Source organism: Bos mutus, chromosome 19 (assembly GCF_027580195.1).
Source record: "Bos mutus isolate GX-2022 chromosome 19, NWIPB_WYAK_1.1, whole genome shotgun sequence".
NCBI classification, from domain to species: domain Eukaryota; kingdom Metazoa; phylum Chordata; class Mammalia; order Artiodactyla; family Bovidae; genus Bos; species Bos mutus.
The window spans coordinates 46042743-46059210 of NC_091635.1; the positions used below are offsets into that span (position 1 = coordinate 46042743).

The window sequence follows — 16468 nt, forward strand, 5'->3', positions numbered from 1 at the left end:
TTTGATTGGGTCGTTTATTTTTCTGGAGTTGAGCTGTAGGAGTTGCTTGTATATTTTTGAGATTAGTTGTTTGTCGGTTGCTTCATTTGCTATTATTTTCTCCCATTCTGAAGGCTGTCTTTTCACCTTGCTAATAGTTTCCTTTGATGTGCAGAAGCTTTTAAGGTTAATTAGGTCCCATTTGTTTATTTTTGCTTTTATTTCCAATATTCTGGGAGGTGGGTCATAGAGGATCCTGCTGTGATGTATGTCGGAGAGTGTTTTGCCTATGTTCTCCTCTAGGAGTTTTATAGTTTCTGGTCTTATGTTTAGATCTTTAATCCATTTTGAGTTTATTTTTGGTTATTTATGGTTATTTTTTGGTTATTTATATTTGGTTATTTATTTCTGGTTATTCTTGATGCACCTGTACTCACATCAACTCTACCTCAGTCCCACTCAATTATACTTTACAATTCTGTTTTAAAATACATTTTACATACATTTGAATGCATAATCTTAACTGTACACATTTCAAAAATAGATCCACCATGTATCACTATTTCTATCAAGACAGAGAACACTCTCATCTCTTACAAAAAAATATCCTCCTTTCCCCAAAGTCTTTTTTTTTCTTCCACCATCCTGCCCCCTAGAAAACCAACTGTTTTGACCTTCGATTAAAACGGCCTGTTCTGTGATTGCATATAAATAGGCTCATAGAGTCTACAGTCATTTGTATCCTTTTGGGGGGAAGAAGCATAACATTTCTGAGATTCATCCACGTTGTTTCATGCATCAAAAGATGGCTTCACTCTACTGAGAAGAGTATTCCACGGTACAAATATAGCATGGGGTATTGATTCATTCTCCTGGTCATGAACATATGGGCTGCTTCCAATTCTTGGCTACTGTGAATAAAGTTGCTAAGAACACTTTTATACTACCTTTTTGTGGTTATTTGTTTGAATTTCTCTAGGATGAAGGAGTGCAACTGCTGAGTCAGAGAGTAGGTGCAGTTTTCCTTTTCTTTTTAAAAAAATATTTTGTTGATTTACAGTGTTAGTTAATTTCTCCCATACAGCAAAGTGATTCATAGGGAATATGGTCTATCACATGATGGTTTATTATAGGATATTGGATATAGTTCTGTGCTGAATATACTGCACTATACAGTAAGACCTCGTTGCTTATCTATCCTATATGAACTAGTTTGCATCTGATACTCCCAAACTCACAATCCTTCTCTCCCTTAGCAATCACAAGTCTTTTCTCTATACTGATGAGTTTATTTCTGTTTTGTAGATATGTTCACTTGTGTTATATTTTAGATCCCACATACAAACGATACTACATGGTATCTTTCTTTCTCTTTCTGACTTACCTTCACTTGGTATGCGCATCTCTAGGTCCATTCACATTGCTGTGAATGGCAGTGTTTCATTCTTTTTTAGGAGGTTGTTTCAACTGTTGGAAAAATTACCAATCTTTTTTCCAAACTGGCCATGCCATTTGACTCCCTTTCCAGTGATGTGAGAGCATTCCGGTTGTTCCAACAGCCTGACCAACCCCTGTTGTCAAGCACGTTTCACTGTTCAAGACTGTTGCCTCTTTTTAGTGAGTTGTCATTTTATTATTTTTTATTTTATTTTTAATTGGATAACGATTGCTTTACAATGCTGTGATGGTTCCTGTCACACAACAACATGAATTAACCATAAGTGTCACAAGTACACTTGAACCTCCTTCCCATCCCTCACCCCCCACCACCCCTCGAGGTTGTTCCAAACCATCAGGTTGAGCTCCCGTGTTATACGGCAACTCCCCACTATCTGTTTTACACAAGGTAGTGTGTCGTCTTTCTTATATTCTAAGTAGAAGCTCTTTGTCAGAAACATGTTTTGGAAGATTTTCTCCAATCTATCTGTTCATTTTTATGATATATTCCATTGAGCAGAGTTCTTGTTTGCTTTTTTTCTAAATTGGTAATGTTTTCTGAATATTGTCTTAGAAATCTTTGTTTACCTTTTGGATCTTTTTTTTAAAAATTACAGTTTTATTTATTTATTTGTTCTTTTTGGGCATGGCCTTGTAATATGCAGGATCTTAGTTTCCTGATCAAGGATAAAACCCGAACATGTAGAAGTGGAAACAGAGTCTTAACCGCTACACCACCAAGGAAGTCCCCTTAAATTTTGTTATTTTAAATTCTACACTTAGGTCTAAGATCCATGAAATATTCAATTTAGTGTGGTGTGAGGTAGGGGACTGAGCTCACTGTTTCACCATACAGATACCCTGTGATTTTAGCACCACTTGTTGAAAACGCTTTCCTTCCTCCCTTGAATTACTTTATTGCTTTGGTCAAAAATTAATTCACCATATACATATGTGTCTATGTACCGTCTCACAGGCTGCATTAATCCATGTGCCTATCCTTATGCTGATAACAAACTGTTATCAAGCTGTGTTAATGACTGTAGCTTTATATTAAGTCCTGAAGGCAAGCAGTGTGAGTTTTCCAGCTTTGTTCCTTTTTAAGGGTGTTATTATTTGGCTATTCAAGATCATTTGCATATCCATATAATTTTAGAATTAGCTTATCTATTTCTATTTTTAAAAAGCCTTTTGGAATTGTGATTTGAATTACATTGAACTACAGATCACATCTTGACAACACTGGATTTTCCACTCACACAAATATAGTATATCCTCCCATTTTTAACATCTTTAAAATTTTTTCTTAGCAATATTAAATAATTTTTAGTAGAAAGGATTCACATATCTTCTCTTCAATGCATTGCTAATTATAATTTTTAAGATATTGTGAAAAAATGATTTATTTCCCAATTCTTTTTCTGCCAATATATAGATAAATAATTGATTTTTCTTTATGTACCATGTATCCTGAAATATGGGGCTTCCCCAGTGGCTCAGCGGTAAAAAATCTGCCTGTAATGTAGGAGACGCAGGAGCTGTGGGTTTGATCCCTGGGTCAGAAAGATCTTCTGGAGAAGGAAACAGCAATCCACTCCAGTATTCTTGCCTAGGAAAGCCCAAGGACAGAGAAGCCTGGCGAGCTAAAGGGTCCTAAGGGTCCCAAAGCCCAAAGGGTCGCAATATGCTGGACACAGCTGAATGACTAAGCACATTGAGCACATCCTGAGATACTGGAAAATCCATTTAAATAGTTCTAGGTGCTTTCTTCATTAACGCCTTAAGGTATCCTTTAAAAATATTATGGTGTCTGTGAGTCTAAATTCTTTAAAGTAAGTAATATAATTTTTGTTAATAATTATGGATAGTATAAAATTCTCCCTTTTGAATTTTTACACTTTTAATTCATCTTGCATCATTGAACAGACTAGAACTTCCATACAACACTGAATAGAAGGTTCAACATGCCTGTCTTTTTATCTGATCTTAGGGGGAAGACACTCAGTGCTTCATCATTAAGTATTAACTGTACGTATTTTGTAGATGCCCTTTATCAGATTGAGTATTCTGGCTTGCTAGATGATATCTATTCTAGTCTGCTTGCTGAGGATCTTTGTCATGAATGAAAGTTGGATCTGGTTAAATGCTTCTTATTCTTATTCATGGTTTTCTACTTTAGCTTTCATTTGGCAGATTACATTGATTAATTTTTGAGTGTTGAATCAAACCTGTTTTTCTAGAATAAACTTTGATCACGATATAGTATACGTTTTAAATATTTCTGAAGATTTGTCAATATTTTGTTAAGGATTCTTGCATCTCTGTGTTAGAATGTTTTCTTTTCTTATATTGTCTTTGTCCTGATTTGATAGAAGGTTTTAACTCATAAAATGATTAAGGCATGTTTCTTCTTCCTCTTTTTCCTGAGTTTGTATATTTCTCTCAAATTATTGACAGAATTCACCTGTGAAACCATGGAGTTCCAGAGTTTGTTAGAAGATTTTAATTTAAAAATACAAATTCTTTCATAGGGCCAGAGCTATTCAGAATTCTATCATCTTGTATCAGATTTGTTTTGTTGGGCAGTTGAGTTTTTCAGGCCTTTGCCCTTTTCATCTGAATTGTAGAATTTGTTGGCATAATGGTCTTCATAATGTATCCTTTCTACCCTTTCAAGGTCTGTAGGACCGATAGTGACAGTGATTCAATTCCTGTTAAATGAAATCATTGGTAATTTCTGTTTCCTTTCTGTGTTCCTTTTGTGTTTCCTAGTCTTTTTAAGAGTTTATCAAATTTATTAATCTTTAAAAATTTTTGACTTTGTCAATTTTATTTCTTGTTTTTCTGTTCTTTGATTTCTGCTCTCACCTGTGTTACTCCTTCCATCTACTTATTTTGTCTTTGTTTCTGACCTCCTACGATGGAAATTTCGGAGAAGGCAATGGCAACCCACTCCAGTACTCTTGCCTGGAAAATCCCATGGATGGAGGGGCCTGGTGGGCTGCAGTCCATGGGGTCGCTGAGGGTGGGACACGACTGAGCGACTTCACTTTCACTTTTCACTTTCATGCATTAGAGAAGGAAATGGCAACCCACTCCAGTGTTCTTGCCTGGAGAATCCCAGGGATGGGGGAGCCTGGTGGGCTGCCGTCTACGGGGTCGCACAGAGTCGGACACGACTGAAGCGACTTAGCAGCAGCAGCACAATGGAAATTTAGACCATTAATTGTTAAACCTTTCTTCATAAGATAAACATTCAAAGGTACCATTTGGTCCTCTAAACACTGGCTTAGCTGCATCTCTCACATATTTATTTGGATATTAATTAATAAAAATAAACAGTAGCAAAGAGTTATACAAATAAAATAGTGCAAAGAACACCCAATATCCTTTATACAGATTCACTTAATATTTCTTTCCATTTGCTCGGCATGTGTGGTGGGTATAATTATTTTTTGAACCATCTGAGAGTAACTTATATACATCTTAGACCTTTACCCTTAAGTACTTAAATGTATATTTCCAGGAGTAGGAATATTTTCTTCTATAACCACTGCAATTATCAAACTCACACATTTACACTTATGCTGTACTTTTAACTAATATACCAGCCATATTCCAATTGTGTCAGTTTGCCTAAAAAGGTCCATAATAGCATCTCTCTCTCCTCTAGTACAAGATTTTACCAGTCAAGTTTCTTTAGCCTTAGGTACTCTGGAATGTTTCCACAAACTTTCTTTGTATCTTTGCATAGAAAGTTATCCATTTGGGGATGGTGAGATTTCCTGGTGATTAGATTAAGGCCATACACTCTTTTTATTTTTTTCAATTTATCTTTTTTTATTTTAATTGGAGGCTAATTACTTTACAATATTGTATTGGTTTTGCCATACATCAACATGAATCCGCCACAGGTGTACACGTGTTCCCAATCCTCAACCCCCCTCTCACCTCCCTTAGGACAGCACCTCTGGAGAAACACAGTGTCTGTCTGTCCTTATTGGTGATGTTAAATTTAATCATTCAGTCAAGGTGCTGTCAATTTTTTCAGAATAAACTTATCAGTTTTTCTTATTTTAACGAGTAATCAGTATGTAGGAAAAACACTTAAAAATCATGTCAATATATCTTGCTCTCAGCAAAATCTCCTCCTGGATTTAGTATCTGCTCAACATTCAGAAAACGAAGATCATGGCATCCGGTCCCATCACTTCATGGGAAATAGATGGGGAAACAGTGGAAACAGTGTCAGCCTTTATTTTTCTGGGCTCCAAAATCACTGCAGATGGTGACTGCAGCCATGAAATTAAAAGACGCTTACTCCTTGGAAGGAAAGTTATGACCCACCTAGACAGCATATTCAAAAGCAGAGACATTACTTTGCCAACAAGGTCCGTCTAGTTAAAGCTATGATTTTTCCTGTGGTCATGTATGGATGTGAGAGTTGGACTGTGAAGAAGGCTGAGTGCCGAAGAATTGATGCTTTTGAACTGTGGTATTGGAGAAGACTCTTGAGAGTCCGTTGGACTGCAAGGAGATCCAACCAGTCCATTCTGAAGGAGATCAGCCCTGGGATTTCTTTGGAAGGAATGATGCTGAAGCTGAAACTCCAGTACTTTGGCCACGTCATGCGAAGAGTTGACTCATTGGAAAAGACTCTGATGCTGGGAGGGATTGGAGTCAGGAAGAGAAGGGGACGACAGAGGATGAGATGGCTGGATGGCATCACTGACTCGATGGACGTGAGTCTGGGTGAACTCCTGGAGTTGGTGATGGACAGGGAGGCCTGGCGTGCTGCAATTCATGGGGTCACAAAGAGTCAGACACGACTGAGCAACTGAACTGAACTGGTGATTCTTTTATGACCCATCTTTACCACGATGATTGCAAAATAATGACTCCAAGCGCCAGTTTCAGCCCTTAGCACTGTAGTAGAAACTAGAGCCTCCTTTCACCTGGATTCATGTGTATGTATGTGTGTATATAGGTGTCTCATCTATGTACTGGATCTACCTATCTATTTAGTATCTATCTATTATGAATGTGGATTCATGATTCCCTACTTTCGCAGCGCTCATCACTCATCATCCTTTGTAATTATTATGGTGCTCACGCATGCTTGCTTATGTGCATGCATGCTCAATCGCTTAAAGTGTCTGACTCTTTGTGACCCCATGGACTGTACCTCACCAGGCTTTGTCCATGGAATTTTCTAAGCAATAATACTGGAGGGGGTTGCCATTTCCCCCTCCAGGGGAATCTGCCTAACCCTGGGATGGAATCTGAATCTCCAGTGTTCCCTGCATCGGCAGGCAGATTCTTTATCATTGTGCCACCTGGAAAGCCCATTTTGGTGCTCATGTCGTCTCAGAGTTGATCAGCGGGAGCTCCTCAAAGCTGGTTCCAGTTCATTCAGTTTCTCCCCTGGGTCATATACCATTGTGGTGACTATACCAAAACTATTTTTGCATTCTATTGTCAATCAGCATTAGGCTGTTCATACCTTCACATATGTATGAGCACTGCCATCATATGAACTCCTGTGCATATCTCCTATGAACACATATGTTCTAAGACAGAGCTAAGCCTATTCTTAAGATATGGGAATCACATTTCTTGATCACAACTATTTTGACCATACCTATTTGAACATAACTTTCTTGATCATAACAATTCACTAATATGGTAACAAAATAAGTAAGTTTGCCAATTTATACTTTCATCAACAGTGAATGAGAGTTTATATAAACATCCTTCCCAACACTTGATAATGTTACACAAACTCACACACACAAACACACAGCAAGTTCGTCATTTAACAGGTTTTAAATAGAAACTCATCGCTGTATAAATCTACATCTTTTCAGATGTGCATGGGCCACTAAGCATTCCTTTTGGGAACTTTAGACATTCATCTACTTTACTCTCATTTTTTAAGTTGAAAAATGAAAACCCTGATGCATTAAGTGACATGCCCTAGATCACAGAGCTGTCATGAATTAGACATGAACCCAGATATGCTAACTCACATACAAAAAGCAAAATTTCCATCCATCTAACCAGTCTGACACTGTGTAGATTTATGACTAAGAGGATGTGTCAGTTTACACGGTGTGTGTGTAAAATGGGTGGGATAGTTTTTTTTTTATTAACATTTTGGTTTGAGGTCTTGAAAGCTATTCTGGGATAAATATAACCTTCAAGGTAAGTCACCCACAATGTAGCTTTTACCCCCAATCTTTTCCTGAGTAAAATTAAACTAAAATGAATCAAAATCCCAACAACCCTGGAGAGACGTCCTAAGGAGACAGTCCTCCACAATAGTGCTTATTTTTCGGTGCGGGTTTATAGCCTAAACAAATAAGCAAGGCATCAAGTCAACCTCAGCAGCCTTTCTTTGTCTCTCTCTCTAGCATCCTGTGTAAGACACTGTCCCCAATTAGGAGAGGCCCCAGAGCACTGGCCCAATTCAAGGCCAAGAACCATTCAAGGAAAGCTGCATCCTCCAGGTGCCCCAGGAAACCACGGCTCCTCCTGGCCTGTGGCTTTCACAGCTCTGCTTGCCCACTACCCTCATGCCTGCCTGCTCGCCCAGCCTCACCACCCTCTCTGCCTGGGGATCACTCATTAGCCTGGGATTAATAGCTGTATCAGCAGCAGGGCGGGCAAAGCCCTGTGCCCTGGGCTGTGGCTGCAGAGAACTGTCTGGGGAGGGAGGGCTCAGCTGTCCGAGTGCCAGGCACATGTCAAATCCAATTTGGGAGAGGATCTTGTTAAGCTTCCTTATCTGATGACAAGCACTCCTTAAAAAAAAAAAAAAAATCAGTTAAGAAGGTTTTGCAATGTCTACCAGGCACCCTTGCTCAGGTCAGATAATGTTTCCTGTCAAGAATATATTTATTCTGTCTCTCCCATCAGTCACTTGGTTCAAGGAAATATGATTAGTCATGGAGGACTTACATATAAGCCTTCTGGTCACTAATTAGTTTTTGACCTTCAGAAGTTTTGGGACTCATTTCTGTGACTGCAGAGTCCAGCATCTTTACAAGTAAAGGGCACAGAGCTGTTTTTGTTTGTTTGTTTTTAATTTTTAAAAAACTTTTTATTTTGTATTAGGGTATAACCAATTAATTGGAGAAGGCAATGGCACCCCACTCCAGTACTCTTGCCTGGAAAATCCCTTGGATGGAGGGGCCTGGTAGGCTGCAGTCCATGGGGTCGCTAGGAGTCGGATTCGACTGAGCGACTTCACTTTGACTTTTCACTTTCTTGCACTGGGGAAGGAAATGGCAACCCACTCTGGTGTTCTTGCCTGAAGAATCCCAGGGACGGGGAGCCTGGTGGGCTGCCGTCTATGGGGTCGCACAGAGTCAGACACGACTGAAGCGACTGAGCAGCAGCAGCATAATCGATAAATAGCGCTGTGATAGTTTCAGGTGAACAGTGAAGGGACTCAGCCAATCGTTGAGCTACAAGGTGTTAAATTCTACTGTACAGTAAAGTGACTCAGTTATACATGTACACATATTCTTTTTTATATTCTTTTCTGTTATGATTTATCATAGGATATTGAATACAGCTCCCTGTGCTACACAGTAGGAACTTTTTTTTTTTAATTCACTTTTAATTGAAGGATAATGCCCTTACAGTATTGTGTCAGTTTCTGTCAAACATCAACACGAATCAGCCACAGGTACACCTATGTCCCCTCCCTCTGGAACATTCCACCCCTCCCAGTTGTTACAGGGCTCCGGTTTGAGAGGAACTTACTGTCTACCTAGGCTACCTTGCTGATATGCTAGCTTGCATCTGCTGACCCCAGACTCTGCCTGCATCCCTCCCCGACTCAGCATCCCCGCGGCAACCACAAGCCCCATCTCTATGTCTGTGAGCTCGTTTCTGTTTTGTAGATGTTCGTTTGTGTCATATTTGGGTCCCACAGATAAGTGACGTCACACGGCATCTGTCCTTCTCTTTCTGTTGGAAAAGTTTTCAATTAGCAATGATCCTGCCTCAGAGAGACCCCACTGGCTATGAGACTGCCACTCCACAAAACTTGCCTTTCTCTTTCTGACTTACTCCACTTAGTTTGACCATCTCTAGTTCCATCCATGTTGCTGCAAATGGCGTTTTTCATTCTTTTTCATGGCTGAGTAGTATTCCACTGTATATATGTACCACATCTGCTTTACCCATGCATTCAGCAATGGACATTTAGGTTGTTGCCATGGCATGGTTCAGAGCTGATTTTCAGTCCTACTTGTTACCCTTTCAGAACCATAAGCATAAAAATAAAATAAAATAAGGTGCCAAAAATAGTAAAACCAACTGCTTGTGAAACAGTACTTTCCTACATGCTAGCAGTAACATAAGTTGTTCTGACCCTGTTGAAAAGGAATTTTCCAGAAGGTACCAAAACTCACAAAAGCATATGTACTCTGACATTCAACCCATGGGGTTTTCCAAGGAGAAAAGTGGGGCTAAAACCAATTACATACCTGGCATGGGCTAGGCATGCTTACAGTCACTGTGCTACTATTTCTGCACATCAATGTTTTGACACATACCCTTACTCCCATCTTATAGAAGAGGAAGCTAGTAAAGGGCTAATGACTTATCTAAAGCTGCAGCATTATTACAAGGGAGAAACTGCATTCAAACTTCATCTGCCTGAGTCCAATCCCCTGTTTCTTCCTCGGTAAAATATTGCCTTGTGAGGAGGTCTATGCATGAACATCTTCACTGCAGCATTACTCATAGTAGCAAAATGTGAGAAAAGAAAAAGTGGCTGATAACAGGAAAATGTTTGGGTAAATTATGGAAATTAACCCCATGGATTATTTTGCCTTTTTATAAATGATAATTTTAAAGGTTATTTAGCAGTGTCAGGAAAAGCATATCATAAAGACGAGAATTGAACACAAAAGTATTCCTAGGTAACCATTATAACTATATTAAAATGCATATCCATATGGAAAAATTGCTCCTGGGAACTTGGAAAATAGACGAGTTTTTAAAGATATTAGTAACTAAATATAATTTCTCAAAATACCCATTATTGTTGTCAAGTTGTATTTCAAGACAGACACTTGTTTGGGTGGGAAGAATAAATACATGCAGGATGGAAAGGACGAGAATTTGAATACTAGCTATTCCATATTCCATATTGTGAAACTGAGCAACTTATGTATAATCCCTGAGCCTCAGTCTTTTGCATCTGTAAACAGTGATAATATGTTTAACTTCACAAGGTCAGAGTGCAAATTAAATAAGTTAAAACACATGCAAACACTGAGCCTACTGTGATAGATCCATTAACAAAAATATCATCCACGATAAATTCATTGGCCAAAAATAAATTAAAATGATGGTCCTTCCTAAGCGTCCACCCCCTCCAAACTTGCCTATAAGTTTTCTGAGGCAAGACACCCCTGAACAGAAAGTGATCTTTCAGCCCACACACGTATACATGCTCACAGGGCAGTGAAGGGAGGGGAATAAACAGAGGAATTCACCCCTGGTCAGTGTCATTCTGAGCTCAAACCAGCCACAGATCCGATGCTTCACCAGCACTGAATGCATTATATATTAATCCCTGGGCTCTGCAGTGAAGCCCACATGTGAAACTAACCCTGCCCTCCTCCTCTGGGCATTTACCAGATAAGACCTTGTTACAGGCTGGGCAGCGAAGCTCCCTGAAGCTTCTTATAATGAATGTCCTCGCTCTAGAAGACATCGTAAGCTCTGGTCTGTGGGGCTGTTGGGGAAAATTTTCCCCAGCTTCAATATTGCTAAGAGAACAGGAGACATTCGACAGGACAAGCGAGACCTATTAATATTTCTCCACGGTGTTAACAGCAGTGCAGTCATGCTCTCTAAAGTTGAACTTGCTCTCTGTCCTGTTCCTACTTTCTAAATCAGATGCAGGGTCAAGGGACTGGGGATGAGAGAGGACAGAGCTAAACAAGCACAGATGGGTTTCTGGCAATCAGCGGCACCCAGACCCGCAGCATCCTAGTGGAGAATATACACCTAGGCTCTGAAGCACAAGCCCTGAGCTCACAGCACCAGGTGACCCCTTGGTTAGAGTGAGCAATCTGCTCCCCCTGCCAAGGAGATACACTCTTGCTTCCAGCCAGGGCCCAGAGAGGGGGGTGAGGGAAAAGAGAGTGGTGGGATCAACGGAGAACAATATTACCAAAAATTTACTATCAATCCAGTGAGAGGAGCCTAAACTTGCTGATTTGATACTCACCACCTGCCAGGAAGACACTGCTACCCATCATTTTAAAGAAGAGGAAACTGAGGCTCCAGACTGGCATTAGTCATCTATTAGTTGGGTACTTCCTCCAGGCAAGGAGCTAGGACCTCTAAGGAGACACGAAAAAACAGAAAGGGGGATTTCTCATTCGGCTGTGACGCTTGTCTCCTGGGGCTCCTCAGAATGCACTGTTCCCTTCGGCAGATGCTCACAGATCAAGAAGAAGTTGGCAGTCCCCTTGTCCAAGCCGTCTGCTCCTTCTTGTGAGCACCAACTTGAATGAAACAAACCAGGCGCCAGGACTGGGAGCAGCGCTTTCAAGGGCTGTACTCAGAACAACTCCTGCCTCCCAGCGTAAGGAGGCTCACTGGGCATCCACCAGTTCAGGAGATTGTGTGTTCTGTCTGCTCGCGATGCAAGCAAGGATGCCCCAGCAGGCTGGGCGGCGGTGGGGTGACTGCTGCTGGGGCGATCCCTTCTTCCCCAGGAGTAGGAAAAGCATAGTATATGGAGTCAGGACACACACACACACACACACACACACACGCAAACACATCTGGACTGAAACTGCCGTTACCATTTGCTTGCTGTGTGTTTTAGACCAGGTCTCCAAACTTTGGGGCATAGGATGTGAACTCAGGATACACACACACACATACACATCCACCCACCCCTTGGACTGAAACTGATATTACCACTTGCTCACTGTGTTTTTCAGACCTGCGGTCTCCAACCATTTGGGAACCAGGGTCCAGTTTCGTGGAAGACAATTTTTCCACAGACCGGGGGCGGGATTTCAGGATAATTCAAGTGCATTTGTTTGCTATGCATATTACTTCTAATCCAATGTGGCTGCTGATCTGACAGGAGGTACTAGTCCAGGGCCCGGAGGTTGGGAACCCCTGTTTTAGACCACTCTCCTAAGCTCTTAGATCCTCATCTGCAGAAAAGGCTTGGGCGGGTGGGGAGCTAAAAGTGAATCAGGCGTCAGGTGGAGACTACAACTAGCCCAGTGCCTGACCAATAAGCAATGTTCTTTTTCCCAGAACAATGTTTCTGGGCTGAGAACGGTGAGGGTTCATGGAGTTGAAAAAAAGAAAACAAAAGCCAAACAAACAAAAAATAGGAGATCAAGCGTCCTGAGAGGTGGGTGAGATTCAGCCTGTTATTCAAAGAGTGATGGTTCAGGCCCAGCCAACACCATCCCCCTCATCTCAGAGCTCATGAGAAAACCACAGGGAATGGCTGAGAGATATGAGCCAAAGGAGCAGGACAGAGGTTAGGGAAAAGAAGAAGAAAGCCTGACAGCTATCAGAACATTCTGAGTATTTCCGTCCAATTTTGATTTTATAGCCCAGGGCTATGTCTCATGAGCGGGCTTCGCAGATGGCATAGCAGTAAAGGTTCCGCCTGCCAATGCAAGAAATGCACGAGATCTGGGTTCAAACCCTGGGCCAGGAAGATTCCCCTGGAGGGAAAATGGCAACCCACTCCAGTATTCTTTCCTGAAGAATCCCATGGACAGAAGAGCCTGATGGGCTGCAGTCCACAGGGTCACAAAGAGTCAGACACAACTGAGCTCACTCGTTCACATGTCTCATGAGCGCAGTGCACACCCTATGATTAAAGCCTTGTAGAAATGGGCGCCTAAAAAATTTCAAGGAATCACTTAAGACACAGAGACAGCTTCCCCTCACATGCTCATGTCAGCGATCCGTCCCCTTGCGGGTCAGCACATTAATTCAAGCCAAATCCATTCTGCTTTCATTTCAGCTCTTTTCTCCTTTAGTTCTCTTCAGGTGCTAGCTTGAAAGTGAAACGTGAAACTGAAAGTGTCAGTCGCTCAGCCGTGTCCAACTCTTTGCAACTATATGGACTGTAGACCCCCAGGCTCCTCTGTTCATGGGATTCTTCAGGAGAGAATACTGGAGTGGGTGGCCATTCCCTTCTCCAGGGGATCTTCCCAAACCAGGGATAAAACCCAGGTCTTCTGCATTGCAGGCAGATTCTTTATCATCTGAGCCACCAGGATCACCCTATTACACACTCTGGGTATGTGGCTCGTGGATAGCAGTCATGTACTGCACTGGCCAATCAGTGATTATAGCATGTAGTGTCCTGCCTCGGGTATTCTGGATGATACAGAGGTGGCTGCACCTCTCTTTACTCCACTGCAGGGATTCCCCAACCTCTGGGATCTAAAGATCTGAGGTGGAGCTGACATAATAATAAGAAAGTGCACAATAAGTGGAATGGGCTTGAATCATCCTGAAACCATCCCCTCTGCCCCAGTTGGTAAAAACAGTGTCTTCCAAAAAATGAGTCCTGGTACCAAGAAGGTTGGGGACCATTGCTCTACTGAATTGCGATACACTAGAACTCATATTTTCCAATCACCCATTTAGCACTGGAATTAATATTGCTCATGATGGGTAACCATCCGACTCCTGCTTGGACTCTTCCTGTGACTGGAAGCTTTCTGCCATCCCCCACCCCCGGGCAAAAAAAAGCCATTTCATATAAGGCTCCAGTGCTGAGTCTGCTGCTGCTGCTGCTAAGTTGCTTCAGTCGTGTCCAACTCTGTGCGACCCCATAGACGGCAGCCCACCAGGCTCTCCCGTCCCTGGGATTCTCCAGGCAAGAACACTGGAGTGGGTTGCTATTTCCTTCTCCAATGCATGAAAGTAAAAAGTGAAAGTGAAGTTGCTCAGTCGTGTCCGACTCTTAGTGACCCCATGGATTGTAGCCCACCAGGCTCCTCCATCCATGGGATTTTCCAGGCAAGAGTACTGGAGTGGGGTGCCATTGCCTTCTCCAGTGCTGAGTCTAGAGACCTATAAATTCCTAATACATATGTATGTAAGAAGGCCATTCATTGATAGCTCAAACTGTTTTTCATTGATTACTCCATTGGTTCGAAATCTTTCCTTCCTTAACTTTTATGCCGTCTCATTTGGAGCTGCTCTAATATTAATATTGGCAAATCTCTCCAGGTGAACATTTCTGCTTCCTTCAAACACTCTTTCTACTGCTTTGTTCCCAGACCTGCCCTACCTGCTATATCTTGGTTTCTCTCATCTGGACAGTGATCCCTGCAGAATGCGACATCTGTAAATACCACATTTCCAATGTTCCCTTGAACCAAAACTCTTTTTATTCAGGGGTCTATATTAATATAGCTCAAGCAGCGCATTTAGGTATATACATGAAAATATGTTCCAAGCACATAGGACAATTTCTCAGGAGACAACTAGGAGAAGGCTGATGGGGTTCATTCCATATGGATTCTGAAGACCAACACTAGAGACACAAACCCCAGGAGGGCAGGAAATTGTGTGAAGCAGACGCGGACACCCTGAGGTCAGCACCTGAGATCTGCTGTTGGTGCAGCAGAAGGTGGAGGGTGCAGATGACTCTTGGCAAAGTCACAGAGAAACCTGTTTGACTCAGAGGCCCCTGAGTCTCTTCCTTCCTCCCTCCTGATCTAGCAGATGAGGTGGAAAAGGGAACAACTTTCAGTTCAGTTCAGTTGCTCAGTTGTGTCCAACTCTCTGCGACCCCATGGACTGCAGCACACCAGGCTTCCCTGTCCATCACCAACTCCTGGAGCTTGCTCAAACTCATGTCCATTGCATCAGTGATGCCATCCAACCATCTCATCCTCTGTCGTCACCTTAACCTGGCTTTCAATCCTCATTCTCCCAGGCTGTGTGGTGTCAGACAAATGCCTTTCCCTCTCTGAGCCTCTGTTTCATGATCTGTGTAATGGGAACAAGGACATCTCCCTGTCCAGGTGGCTATGAAGATCAAGGAAAGCAACAGAGTCCCTGGCACAGCTCTGGAAGCATACAAGGACACAGACTGGGGCTTGCACTCTCCACCCTGAGAATTCTCCACCCTCTTTAGAGCAGCCTGCATTGAGCAAAGGCCTTACATCAGCAATTGACAACCCGGTGTGGGCCCGTGAGGTGGATGATTCCACCCATGGGGGTGCTTGTCTGCTAAGGTGTTAAAGAAATCTTCTGCTATAGTCAGGGGGTGGCTGTGATGCTGGTGGTGGCATTTGATTTTATTTCTTACCAAGCAGCTTTCATGAAGGCTCTGAAATAGCTGCTGCCCCCTCTCCCTCTCCCTCCACCACCTGCTTTCTCCTTCGAGGTGGGACTTAAAAGATGCCATCCACAAACTCACAGTAACTGCTAGTGTGTCTCAGCTACAGGGCAGTATTTTCTTTGGCTGCACTGCACAGCATGTGGGATCTTAGTTCCCCAACCAGGGATCAAATCCATGCTCCCTGCATTGGAAGTGTAGAGTCTTAACCGCTGGCCCGCCAGGGAAGTCCTGACAGGGCAGTATTTTCCATGGAGTGATTTGGTAAGGGTTGCAGACATATGGGCAGAAACCAGGTTTCCTTATTTACTAAGCTAATCTCAAGAGCTGCTATTTCAATACCTTTTGCAAGTATGTGTGTGTATGTGTGTGAACTGTATGTAATGGGAACCATCAATATGTCAGGTTTTTTTTTTTTCATCCATTTATTCAACAGCCCTTTACCTGTCGTATTATGGTCTAAGGACTATACTAGAGGCTGAGGAGAGAAAGATAAATAAGATCCTGTATCTGAAGGAACAGGGAGATGTCAGCAGACACATTCTAGAAGTATCCAGTCTATGTCAGCCAAACATATAAGTAAGGGAAGCCAGAGCACCGAGGAGGGAGAAGAGAACACTCCCCTGGAGCAGAGGAATCCAGAGGGCCTCCCAGAGGAAGTGCCACGTGGTTGGGACCTTG

The 16468-nt window shown here is 42.2% G+C and overlaps 1 protein-coding gene and 1 pseudogene across 1 annotated transcript in view; both read right to left on the minus strand.

Annotated features, from left to right (window-relative positions):
• Nucleotides 1–16468, minus strand: part of ASIC2 (acid sensing ion channel subunit 2) — a 1207926-nt gene that overhangs the window by 1147927 nt on the left and 43531 nt on the right. The window lies entirely within an intron of this gene.
• LOC138984053 (U4 spliceosomal RNA) lies at nucleotides 9393–9473 on the minus strand (annotated as a pseudogene).